Raw genomic sequence first — 11,956 nt, 5'->3', positions numbered from 1 at the left:
TTTTTGTATTTTATTGATTGTGTTGTTACACGTGCATTTTGTCAACATACTTGCAGGTTCATAAAGGACATGTACCATGCTCATTTCCCAAATGAGGAATTTCTGTTATCAGGACAAATTGGACAGCGCAAACACGCACTAAAGAATATTTACTGTTGTCTTTCCGAATATATTTTTTCCAGCGCACAATATATCTATCTATATATATATATATATATTTTTCAAAATGTTGTTCTTATTTATGATGAATTTATTATTCCTGTCTGCATATCTAATAAAGAAGCCCTTTCCGGGCGCTTCTTGACCTAAACTTTCAGAGCAAATGATTGTTTGTCACTGTCAATATTGAGCATGTTGCTTACCGGTAATCATAATTTTACTTCGAAATGACTTATTCCAAAAAGTAATTGACTTACTACCACGGTTATTGCTTTGTCAAAGTAATTAGTACTCAACAAATTAATTGTGATTTTTTTTTTTTTTTTTTTTTTTTTTATGCTTTATCTATAGCAGGTGTCGGGAACTCCAGTTCCTCGAGAGCCATATCCTGCCTGTTTTAGATTCCTCCCCAACACACCTGATTCAATTGTTGAGGCCTCGACAGAGCTTGCTGATGAGGTGATCGTTTGAATCAGGTGTGTTGTAGTAGGGAGGAACCTAAAACCGGCAGGATATGGCTCTCGAGGAACCGGAGTTCCCTACCCCTGATCTATCATGTAAAACATGTTTATAATAGCTTAATGAATAATAAAATCAATTTATTTTTAAACATTTGGCATTTATTTGAGCTCAACAGATTTCAACTTGCTACACGCATTGAAATAAAAATGTGTAAAAGTAATATAAGCGGCCCGGTAGGCCAGTGGTTCGCGCGTCAACCTCACAGTGCAGAGATACCAGGTTCAATTCCAGCTCTGGCCTCCCTGCGTGGAGTTGGCATGTTCTCCCTGGGCCTGCGTGGGTTTTCTCTGGGTACTCCTGTTTCCTCCCACATTCCAAAAACATGCATGGCAGGCTGATTGAACACTCAGAATTGTCCCTAGGTGTGAGTGTGAGCGTGAATGGATGTTTGTCTCTGTATGCCCCGCGATTGGCTGGCAACCAGTTCATGGTGTCCCCCGCCTACTGCCTGAAGACCGCTGGGATAGGCTCCAGCACCCCCCATGACGCTTGTGAGGATAAGCGGATCGGAAAATGGATGGATGGATAAACAATATTTGTTGAATTTCCAGTCCTATTTCCGGTCTGCCGTCTGAATGACTTAGAGTATTTGTAAACTGGTTACCACTGAACTTGAATCTGAGCATAAAAGTGGACATAATGGTCTGTTGTCCTATGCCAGTAATAATGCTACCATCTCCCCCGTAAACACTGAAACCTCTCCATTAACCCTTTCAGGGACAGCAGTTACGACTGTGGACAGCTTATCCTGTTATCAGGTTACAGGGTGCATGAAAGGGTTTCACATTTTGGCTGTAAAATGCCCCCTCTCCTTTCACCCATTTCAATATCGAATTCTGGTGTGAACACTACTACTCCCACTATTTCTTGTATATCCTATATATCGGCAAGTATCGACGGGGGTATTATTGAAATCGGCACCTTTGGACTACTAAAATGCTCAAAGTCCAGATCCTGTGCTTTCTGATTTGCTACCCATCATTTCCTTCTTTTCCTTCTCCCAACAAGGTTCCAAAACTTGATGAACTGGGTGATCCTGGCTTTGTCCTTTTATACTGGCCCAAAACTGACATCTGTTCCCTAAAAATATCCAATTCTACTTCTAATGCTGTTTTAGGAGTTGTTAAAAGTGCTCCTGTACATATCCTGATTTCAGTGGCGGATGCTGGTCTGTCGAAGAGGGTTAGCTCAATTTTGGCCGACATCATAAAATGTGTCCGTTTATTTATACGTGAATTCTACTCTCCGTTCCTTTTCAAGAAAATGATCTGCGACCCTGTCATACCAACAAGGCGTATTTTCCAGGGACTTAATTAGTGTCCTACAACTACAGGATCTACAATAAAACCCACCAGAAATAAAAGATTAATTTGTCGCTAGTTGTTTACAACAAAGAGTGTCGCTAAGATGATTACAAGTCTCCAGCTCAACTCAGAACAGAATGCGAATTGAAAAAATGCTCACACAGAGGCCAACACGAAAAGGTCAGTGATTGGCTCATTTCGATGTCAATCAAACTGGCACACAGGCTCAGACATCTCATCCAATCTGATGCAGAAAAGCCTGGCGTCCGGTCCCCTCCCACTGCCATCCAGTCCCAGAGACGGCGAGCGTCCGTGGGCGGGACAAAAACCAGCTTGTATCCAATGACTCGTCTCCGTTCAACGCATTGGGACAACCTACCCTGAACTCTCGAGACGCTCGGCATCCGGGCAATCGACGCTCTGCGGACTCTCGGCGTCCACCGTTTAAAGCACAGCGAAGCTGCGGGAATGAATGAGAAGGGAGCCGCGTCCTATCCAGTAAGAAGAAGCTGATTCGGAACAAAAGTTGAGCATGTTGTAGCGCATATTTAGTCAATGACATGTACACACAATGAAATTTATATTCATATATTTGATCACCTATTCTTTGACATTTTAGGGGAAGCCGAGCTTCCCTTGCAGTCCGAAAACAATCGCCACTGCCTGATTTTGGACTACATCCAACTTTTTTTGGAACTGTTTTGCTGCCGATCTATATCCGACACAGCCATAATCTTGTCATGATTCGGTTTGGGACCAGCGGGTGGCACTCTGGGGCTCCACCAGCAGCTGCACACCTGTTGGTCAGTGTGTAATTGGTTGTATAAAAGGACTCCCGCCCGACCACTCATTGTCGGATCATTGTTTGGTTGTTGTACCTGTCATGTTTGTTTGCTGCTGTCAGGTTTGTTTCAGTCATGTTATGGTCACTGTTATGTTTTAGCTTCAGTCATGTTGTTTGTGTGATACTTTGGACTTAGTTCATTTTGGATTTAGTTTTCTCTGTTTTAATACAATTTGTCAAGTTCACCCTGTTCCTCGCTCCTGCCTGCTTTTTGGGGTCCACCACCACCTCGCAACTGTGACAAATCTACAGTTGATTGAATTAATCCGCATTCTACATTTCTACGACCAATCTGCCACTTTTTTCATGGATTCTTGCAATTTACTTATTACGAATGCTCGACTCTTTACTGTTTTCAAAATCTCTCCATCCTCCGCAAAGGGTGACGCCCTTATCTCCTTCTCCCTTCCTCAAAACACCATTTATTATTCGTGAAAAAAACAGAGGACTTATGCCAGGGGCGTCACTAGCTTTCAAGAACAAGGGGGGCTTAGCCCCAAGGGGAACACAGCCTCTTTAGGGGGGGTCCGGGGGCATGCCCCCCCGGGAGAATTTTTTTCTACATTCTGTTAAAAATCCATAAATTCCGTGCACTTTGAGAGCAAAATGAAGAGGCTATGAAGAACGACACACATCACATTAGTATCCTCTTTACTATGATGGGGCTTCCTCCCCTGGACTTTAACTGGACTAGATAATAGAAATTATAAAGAGTTCAAAAGTTCAATCTTGGTTGTTCAAGGGAATTAGAAGGATGCCCGATAACCACTCTCTGTGCGTCTTTAGCCTGATTCCTATCAAATAAATAAATGTATTTTTTTTATATTTATTTATTTATTTTATATAGGCCAAAATCTCAATAGGTGTTGCCTCAAAGAGTTGGTACGGAAGAGGATTAGGTGCAGTTTCTGCTGTTACTGGAGATATTTTAGCGGACTATAGTCACTAGTTTTACCAGCATGGATGCATTGAATACTTAATTTACCTTTCTAAAAAACTGTCGAATATCCATCCTGTCGACTCAACCTGACTTTCGGCAATGAACTGTCAGTTGTTGCGTTCGCATTTGATGTGGCGATGGTGACAGACACGTCAAATGCTAACGCAACACCTGTTGCGTTCAGGAAACCTGGGAGATTTAATCACAATAATGGCAGGTTATCGAAATATAATTTAAAATGGACACATTACATTGAATTTGATGCAATATATTAGCAAAAGTACAGGAAAAATAAATAATACTTTTTTTTAAATAATGCAATGAAATTATTTAGGGGGGCTAAAGACATTTTTAGGGAGGCTGAAGCCTCCCTAAAATAGGCCTAATGACGCCCATGACTTATGCTACTGCCCTGTGGTGTTCCATCTTTGATGCCATGTATACTTTAATAGTTCTTACCAACTCTTACTTTAATTATACTGTTGTTTTTGTTTAGGTTACATTTGGTTTTGTTCCCTTTTTGTCTGCATCTCTTCTCATCATGCAGGTCCCTTGTGTTTAACCAATCGGCTCCCTCAAGCCTTTGTGTCTTGTCCAGATGTTTCTCGTTGTCTCGTCACTTTGCTTATATTTAGTTCACTGCCATTCTGTCAGTCTTTGTTGGGTCACTGTGAGTTTCTGTGTGCTCTTGTCACGTTTTGTTTGCTACTTTGGTTCCTTGTAGTTTTCAGGACTTTGTTTGAGTACTTCATTTAGTTTTTTCCAGTGTACTCCTGTTTGCATTTTTCTTCAATGCAGTTTGGTCAGTCCACCCTGCTTCTCCCTGCCTCCTTGCTTTTTGGGGTCCTCCAACTACCATCACGTAAAACATGACACTTTCTATCTTAAAAAAATCCTTACTCCAGCTATAAATCTTTCCTCTAAACCTCAATTTACTTAATCAGAAAAACCTTCTCCCCACATCATATAAGCTTTAATCAATATTCCCACCCCTGCACGAAGAAAATAAATATACAAGTACCACCACTACACTCTCCCTATTCACTTTCGCCAGTCTTACTACATGCTTTAATTTTTCAAAACTCAAACACTTAAATACTTAATGGATAATGGTCACTGCCTATCGTTGTTCCACTCACGACATCGAAATCACACACCACCAGCCAACATATCTGAAGCCATTGTGAGAGCCATTGCTGACTCTAACCTGTCCTTGTTCCTCTCCAATTATTCATACACACCACCTTTTTCATTTCTAATATCTCTTCCACTACGAGTCCATTGTCATCTTTAAAACTTTCCCACATAGTCCTGTGTGTATTAAAATCTGCCACACCAAACCATCTTACCTTTCAGACACCTCATCATTTCCTCCACTCTGTGAAGGAACCCTCAGCTTCTTACATAAATTCTACTAATTTATGATGGGAACACCACCTTCTCTTGTCAACACTTCTCTTACTACATCTATTACTATTACTACATCTACTACTATCCCTTTCCCCATCACTCTATACCGCGTACTTTGTTTGACAAAAGTCACACACCAACCCTCTTAGCTATCTTCTAACACATTCATATCCATTTAACACATACTCGAATGCAGGGTCAAGCAGAGTTTCTTGTGTACAAACGACATCATGTTTGTTTTCATCTTTTACCCCTCAACACATTCCTGCAGCCTTCACAATTCTTTTAATCTTGTCTGCTTTTTTTTGGGGGGGGGGGAGGGGTTGTTGTTTTTTTTTTTTACCTGCACAGTTTATGACCTAAGCCCTATCCAGAAGGAACTGAACAAGATTTTCTGCATTTCCTTATTTTTTTTCTTCTCCTGTTTGTTCCATATGAGTTAAACGCTCGACATCGTCAATCTGTTTTTAATTTTGGACCCTGCTAAAGTTTATATCACTGACCACTTGAACCTGAAAAATTTCAATTGCGTTCATCTGTACTTTGTATTCTCCATATGTCACCCTGCGTTGCCGTCCACAATTACAACATTTCTAGTAGAGCTTTAAATCAAAACAGGGGTACAACCAGAGATTTAGAACACACTGTGGAACCTCGAGTTATGAAAGACACTTTTTTTTTTTACAAGCATTCAAGTTATGCAGAATTTTTTTGCCTCCAGTTCCATTAATGTTTTCGTTATGCGGACCGGCTCAGCATGGATAAACTACTCGCACTATTGAACCATTATTGGCTCAGAGCGTAACTCATTGCAATAGTTGTGCTCTTTTGTGTTTTGTTTTGTTTTTTATACTTTTCATTTGAACTCAGAATGACTTCAAGGTTACTGTTGGCTGTAAAATGCCCCATAAAATACCTAAAACTCAATGTCTGCTCCGTGGCAGCAGAAATAAAATTGTGTGCGTGCGTGTGCGGCTGGTAGTTCCGCTTACAACAGGTGAAGGCTATTAGCGAACAGCATTTAGCAGATGAAACACAGGGGTAGGTTTCTCAAAAGAAAAAGAAAATAAAACATTTATATAGGTGTGTGTGTGTGTATATGTATGTATATATATATATATATATATATATATATTTTGCAAGCAAGTCTCAAGTCTTAATAATTCGAGTCTGACTCGAGTTAAGTCATGTGACTCAAGTCCCCCACCTCTGCTACCATATGGAAAACGTGATGGAATTCTTGTTTTTTTTTTGGTCATGAAAATGCAACAATTTAAATGATAAAAGTGGCGTTTTATGGGTTAAAATTGCCCCCCCCCAAAAAAAATCTGTTTTTATTTTAAATGAATTTAAAAAAAACAGAAATGATCATTTAATAGTCGTGTTTTGTGCACGTTCCTCTTTGTCCTTAAGTGGCCCAAAGGGGTCGTAAATTTGAGGATGTCACAAGGGTTAAATGTTCACATCATCCAAACTTTTAGGTCCAAGGATGAAGGGTCATGTGATTGACAATTTTGTGTGGTGCAAATGGACATCTAGCAATTCACTTTTAGATTGATTAATTTCACAGTGTAACTGAGCAAATAAAAAGCAATCAGACAAGCAGAGCTGCAGTATGTTCGTGCAAAACTGTCACAGTGTTACGGTGCGTATTTTAGAGTGAGACAAACATTTGTTGACAAGTGCTTCATCTACCTCTTTTCAAAAATGAAGCAGGCGGTGCAGTTTCTCTGGGGTGACAAATTGTGACCGACATGACATTCTTTTGGAAATGGCATATGGGAAGGTCATGAAAACATAACCACTATCTCTGTTTGAAATGTTTGGTCAAGACACATTCGACGTTTTTCATTCCACAAGTTTGAAAGTGGCAGTTCTTGTGTGGGCAGTTGAACTGAAACGGGACCTTTTTCAATATCCTCAATTAAAGCGCCAGTCTAGCATGCCGGGTCATGTGCACACCCTTCAAGGTTAATCTTGAAATTCCTTACCTTGGTGCAATCAGACTTGCTCCAGTGTCATGCAGTGTGATGCCATATTTAGCTTCGGCATTTGCAATGTCTTACACGGTGTCAGATGATGTCACTGGCCTGTATTCCAATGTCATAAATCATTTGGCCGAAAGCTGATCACTATGAGGTCTATAACTTCCCAACATCGGAGAGCATTTATGTGTGTTGTTGAACCGATGCACTAAAAGTCTTGCAAGGTTGCTCTGTCATCAGCTTTCAACAAACAATCCAGGTGTTGAGGGACATTAAAGCCCCCAGTATGAAAGCAAATGTTTGCACAAAATCCAAAGCTATTTTATGATGTAAATGGATTGAATGTAATCCTTGCGTGATAAAAGTTCCTCCAGGTCCAGTGATTTGATGTTGTCGGGATACCCAAGTGTCCAAGAAAAAAACACAAAATCCTCTCCACGGGTCCGCACAACCTCGACTGTCCTCTGCTTTCTTTGAGCGAAACTAGCCGCACTGTTTCTTTCTCCAACATTGAGAGAAACCGACAGAACAGGCAGGTTGACAGTGCGCACGAGTATGTGGAGAGCAAAAAAAAAGAAAACCACACACGACTGCATTCCTGGTTGGGGCAGTCACACCCCGACCTCACCCACTAGATTTTTAGTGCGATTAAATTCAGGAGAGAGAAGCTTGTTGGCCTGCTTCGGTGCTTAGATCACAGCACGTATAATACATATTATAAGATATATTTTATTTCCTTGATGAATTCTTTCTTCTGGTGGCCTGACCAATGCCAAAATACAAGATTTCAATGTATCAATGACAACATTCACCCTACTTCCTCATTATGGAACGCCAAAACATCATACATAGATCATGAGGTCTATTTGCAGAATTCACTTTGTTCCATGTAAAAATATAATTCAGCATTTCACCAGTGGGCAACTTGGCACGAAGTAGAGATTGCACTAAATATTGACGTCCACCAGCATATATCAGTACTGTTACTGTCCAGTCTCCCAGTACTGGAAGATTTGATGTAACGTGATCGATCATCCATTCATTCTGCTTTACCCTCACATGAGTTGCGGGTGTGCTGGAGCCTATTTGAGCTGTCTCCGGGGTAGTAGGCAGGGTATACCCTGAACTGGTTGCCAGTGAATCGCAGGGCACACATGGACAAACAATCCATCCGCACTCATACTGACACTGAGGGACAAATTAGAGTGTTCCATTAACCTGCCATGCATGTTTTTGGAATGTGGGAGGAAACCGGAGTACCCGGAGAAAACCCACGCAGGCACGGGGAGAACATACAAACTCCGCACAGGAAGGCTGGAGTCGGGATCGAATCCACAACCTCTACACTGTGTGGTCGACGTGCAAACCACTGGACCAGTGGGCCAACCTATCTTTTTATTTTTATTTTGTCACAATATTCTGTTTGCGCTGTTGTCTTTGATCAACCAATTGAACTACCTCAGTCGTTTATATTTGGCAGACATCATTTCCATGCATTTTTTTTTCCTTTTTGGTGGGTGGGGAGGATAGTTAAAAATTGTTTCATTTGTCATCATATACAGTATTAATTGCTGTATTACGGTTTGTGGGAAAATGCCCAAAAGAAAGATTCAGCTATGTTAGCTCTCATTCTCGGGATTTTACTGACAGATATCTGCCATACTTTAAATCAAATTGATGTCATGTCCTGTGTTTTTTTGCCTGTTGGTCATGTGCGATCTTTATCGGCAGTCCATCGTTGTGAAGCAGAAGGCGGAGTCACTAAGCTGCAGCGATTGCAATCACTCACATCTGTCTAATCAGCAGGAGATGGTATTTAGGTTCTGCTCCAAACGAACGGAGTATTGTTCCGCATGCCATTTTTCTGCTTGCCATTCCTGAATAGCTCTTGTTGCAACTGAAGTCGTCATCGTCGTTGTCATTCCAGTAGAACTTAAGGTTTGTGTAGTTAAGTTCTACTGTGATTTTCCATTTCTGTTTTATCTCATCAGCCTACCAGAAGTTTTTTTTTTTTTTTTTCTGTTTCGGTTTTGGAAATAGCCTTTTACTCTCCTTTACTGTTACCTTCCTCTGTGGCTCTGTCCACCACCTTTTGTTAATAAGTAATTCCCCTTATTTTCGGTCTCGCAACAACATTTTGTCGCTGATGTTTTGGGTCACTGCTCTTTGTTTGCCTGTATTATTTGTTGGAATAAAGCCTGTGTCGCTGCTCTCAAATACTTTGCGGTGGTCCATTCTCTAGCTGTAAGCCATACAACGGACATTTCACTGAAGGACGGATATTTCACTGACTGACGTTAGTAGTAGGAGGTCACTGATAGTTACATATAACTTTGCTCATGGTTCATGCTCGTGCATTGTTCAAAACTACGACAAGCAAACTACATCAGGAGCCCCCCACGCCCCCACTCATCTCTCCCAGCCCACGGTTGAACCAATAACTACAGTGATCGCTCGCTATATCGCACTTCATTTATTGCGGCATCAGTACATCGCTGTTTTTTTTTCAAACTACTGTATTCGGAAAAAAAAAATGCCGAATGACTCAGAGGTTTTGTATTTGCCTGTACTGTATATGCAACGGGCACTCATTCAAGGCGCACGATTGGTTCCTGGCGCTACATCGACCACTGACAGCACGAGTGGTTTATCCGTACTATTTTTCAACAGAGGCAGAGAGAGAAAGAGAGAGAGAGAGTGAGAGAGAGCAAGAGAGAGAGAGATATGATTGGGCTTGTAGCAGCAGCAGCCCGTCTCCCTTCGCCTCCTCCTCACCAATACCGATTAATTATCTCATCATAAACACGTCGGCTGTGCGGGGTTAGCTGGCCAAGAGCTAGCTGGAGGCTCATGGCGGCTACAGCGTCAGAGCATAAAATGAGAGTCGCCCTCTACGCCACCAACACACGTCTCTTCGCCTCTCTCGGGGGACAGTGCTGCAGAATGTTAATTACTGCATTTAAGTAAATACATGTACTAATGCAGTCTTCGTCTCAGACGTGTGAAGTATAATCACTGCTTACATTTTTTAAACATGCTGCTACCCACATACATTTACACAAAAACACCAAGGGCAGGGGTGGCCAACCTGCGGCTCGCAAGACGCATGCGGCTCTTTGGCTCATTCAATGCGGCTCTCGGGCTTTCACACGACTATTGTGGAAAACACCTCGGTGAGAGCGCTGCCATTCAAACAACGGCGCTTAAAACACAGAATGTACTACGTCAGCCGATCACCGATCCCATTACTTGATTGAGATAGAGGGCAACCAATCAGATGACTGAATCACCGCTCATGCGCAGACAACGGCGCGAAGTGCTAAGCGCTAAGTGCTAAGCGCTAAGCGCTAAGCTAGTCAGCGAATTACCTCTGTTTTTAAGGCAGAGGTGCCCAATACATCGATCGCAATTGACCAAGAGCCAGCGGACTGGTCCCAAATAGGAGGAGGATTGTCAGTCTAAAAGTGATGGTGGGGGTGTATGTATGTGTGTGTGTGGGGGGGGGGGCTCTTTGTAGTAACACAATAAAAAAATTGGCTCTTCGGCTCTGACTGGTTCGCCACCCCTGACCTAGGGGGAGCCAACCCTCCTGTGCGCTTTTTCACTTATCGAGGTTGGGTCCCGGCCCCCATTAACCGCGATAAGTGAGGGATCACTGTATATTGTTACCACTTCCATAATCACCTGCATGTGTAATACTTATGTGTGTACTGTTCAAGAGAGGCAGTGCTGGTGTTCTTTAACTGTTGTTTTGGATTTAATACGGTATGAACAATGCTATCCACCATAGAATGTATAGCATCATGTTCCAAAGCGCACTCAACAGTGCACAGTTCTTTTTATGTAAGACGACAGAAAAATTGTACGGTCATATTTATTCGGGCTGGATGATTATGGAAAATATTTTCCACTAAATTTATTAAATGTGCACATTTTCAGTAGTCTTTTACGGTGGCCAACAGGGGCAAATGCAATGGAAACGGCTGAATGCTGAAATAATAAAATAAAATAAAAAATGATGGAAACAAAAAAGACAAACACGCATGCGAACTAAAAACCAGATGAAACAAAGGCAAAACAACCACGCATGTACGAAATGCTGTCAACAGCCAAACTCTGCAAACAGAGTAATGGTGCAAACAAAAAACATCAACACTTAAATGCACCCCCTCCCCACACACACACACATAATCGCAAAAAAGTGGAAGCAAACATTGCAAACCTACAAACCACAGAAAAAAAATATGTTAATCAAAAACACACCAACTCGGCACTTACGGAGGACCAGTCCTGTGAGACCAGATCCTCCCCATTTTCTGGTCTCACATGAACTTCTATTTACTACTGTACCATCCTTTGTCTATTGTGTAATTCTACTTCCTGTATGTCTTGCGTTAAAAAAATATTGTACAAGCGTTGGTAAACAAACACGGTTCAAGCCATGTAACAATGCTGCTCTATTATAAAATCGTAAAAGATAATGTCCATGTGTTTAAAAAGACCTGAAATAAAACATGCAGTTTGTATTTTCTCCTCTTGATGGCCAACCGAATCAAGCCAGCAAGAAAATCAAGAAGGGTCCAGCTGCAGACCCGGAGGAGGCCGATTCAGGGAAAGGTAGGTTTAGGCAAGTAACGTTGCGCCGGATTTGACGTCAGAAGGATGATGCCCGATTTCGAAGTAAGTCGCATGTGGATCTTAAAAAGTTTAAAAGGCCCTGTAATTGTAAGATAATCAGAGATGAAAGTGGACTTTTCTGAAAATTCTGGAAAAAAAATTAAAAATTATATAT

General features: G+C 41.6%; 1 protein-coding gene across 3 annotated transcripts in view; it reads right to left on the bottom strand.

The window, feature by feature from the left end:
- daam1a (dishevelled associated activator of morphogenesis 1a) overlaps positions 1 to 7,729 on the bottom strand; it is a 58,118-nt gene extending 50,389 nt beyond the window's left edge. For 2 of the 3 annotated variants that reach the window (XM_019892544.1, XM_019892546.1), the window contains exon 1: positions 7,171 to 7,728. The gene's annotated coding sequence lies outside the window, so the exon portion shown is untranslated. Of the gene's footprint in view, positions 1 to 7,170 lie in introns of all 3 variants that reach the window. The other variant, XM_019892547.1, reaches the window with a different exon arrangement.
- Positions 7,730 to 11,956: the final 4,227 nt, after the last annotated feature.

This window comes from Hippocampus comes, unplaced genomic scaffold (genome assembly GCF_001891065.2).
Source record: "Hippocampus comes isolate QL1 unplaced genomic scaffold, H_comes_QL1_v1.1 scaffold212, whole genome shotgun sequence".
Classification (NCBI taxonomy): domain Eukaryota; kingdom Metazoa; phylum Chordata; class Actinopteri; order Syngnathiformes; family Syngnathidae; genus Hippocampus; species Hippocampus comes.
The sequence above is the reverse complement of the archived record's forward strand: the minus strand, read 5'-3'. Positions and strand labels throughout refer to the sequence as shown.